The 1539-nt window shown below is 39.5% G+C and overlaps 1 long non-coding RNA gene across 1 annotated transcript; it reads left to right on the forward strand.

Annotated features, from left to right (window-relative positions):
- Window positions 1–338: 338 nt before the first annotated feature.
- LOC121964716 lies at window positions 339–1071 on the forward strand. The gene is made up of 3 exons (XR_006107397.1): window positions 339–449; window positions 812–883; window positions 973–1071. It is a non-coding gene; the product is annotated as an uncharacterized LOC121964716 (long non-coding RNA).
- The last annotated feature ends 468 nt before the right edge of the window (window positions 1072–1539 follow it).

The following is a 1539-nucleotide window of genomic DNA, read 5'->3' on the forward strand; positions in this document are numbered from 1 at the left end:
ATTTCAGTTAATGTTTTTAACAAATACTGCAGTCTCATTGTGGGACATATTGTACAAATTGCCCTCTGAATCGACTTCATTTCGTAACTCAGTGTTGAAAACAACAACATATAGGTTATTTCCCTCTCTGCAGCCTGCATCATGTCACAGAGAACAGCCAGCACTTTGTGTGGCAAGATTTTTTTTGGTACCATAATGGGAGTCATGTGAATCGACTCTTTGCGACAGGAGGCTGAAAAAAAGCACGCCTTGTATCTGTACAGGACGCCTCTGTGGGCTGGTAAGGAGTTTGACGACATATAAGAAGAGTCTCTTGGGTATGTCAGCCATTAGTCCAGAGAGGAACGACATCACACCAAAACGGGACTCAATTTGTGCAGAAATCTGAGCAAAAACATCACAATCTAGAGACCATTTGTTACACTTTAACCTTCTGCATGGAATAAAAGGTGAGCATTTCCTTCTACATTTTCTAATTAATTTGCAAAAGCGGGCACCTGTTTATTCACACGATATTTTAGGATTTCATGTGCCAGCCAGTGTGATTTAAATCAAAAAATGTTTGTGTATCTCTTTGATACGCAGAGAGGTTCAGTGTTTTCTAAAGGTCACCCGTCATTAGGTGTTTAAATTTCCTGAAGGGCATTTGAAGAGCTGCCAGGTTTGACATCCAAAAAGAAACATGTTTTGTTCATGCCATAAAGAAATTAAATTCCACTCAATCACGCACCTTGTGAGTTCCCAGAAAAGTACCTGCTGGCCTGGAGTGAACTCCAAAACTGACAGAAAATGTTTTGTTGTTGACCTACAGTAAGGCGTGTACAAACAACTATGAGCTCCCCTAAAACATCTGCGTCCTTTGTACTGATCAGCATGACATTGTGTGAGTAACTTGACCACATTTCTGTATTTTGATGAGTCCCTCCCAAATGTGATAGATAATGTATTCTTTCTTTGTGTCCATTTTCAAAGGGTTTATTATGTTCCTGCGCTGCCGCGGTCAACTGCGAGCACATCTGGGGACTACCCCAAACATTAAAGACATTGTGGTTGGAAGGTGCTACAGTTACATCACACTGGTTAAACCCAGCTTCAGGTGACGTATTGTATCGTTTTTACTCGGGTTAAAGCATGTACAGTCTTGTGGCACTTCATGACCTTTAACACCAGAGAGTTGAGCTGAAAGATTTCCTCCCAAAGTAGAAGAATTTTGGTAGACGCCAAGCAACTGACCAGAGCAGCACAAAAACACACATGAAAGGCAGAAACTTGTTTGATGTGAAGTTCAAAGGCTTGTTTTTCTGTGCTTCTGTGGAAAGACAGAAACTGTGTCAGTGATCATTCATTTGGACCAAAGGCATGTAGTGATACGCCTTTATTTGTTTGAATGGCTTGATTAAGAGTTAGTTTCAGTAGTATTTACTCACAGTGGTAATTATATCCAATATCTCCCTCAACATTCATGCATCAGAAATGTTAGAAATGTTATAGTAAAAAAAAATTACTAGAAAATTACCTATAACATAAGGTAATAATAAT

Source organism: Plectropomus leopardus, unplaced genomic scaffold, assembly GCF_008729295.1.
Source record: "Plectropomus leopardus isolate mb unplaced genomic scaffold, YSFRI_Pleo_2.0 unplaced_scaffold16876, whole genome shotgun sequence".
NCBI classification, from domain to species: domain Eukaryota; kingdom Metazoa; phylum Chordata; class Actinopteri; order Perciformes; family Serranidae; genus Plectropomus; species Plectropomus leopardus.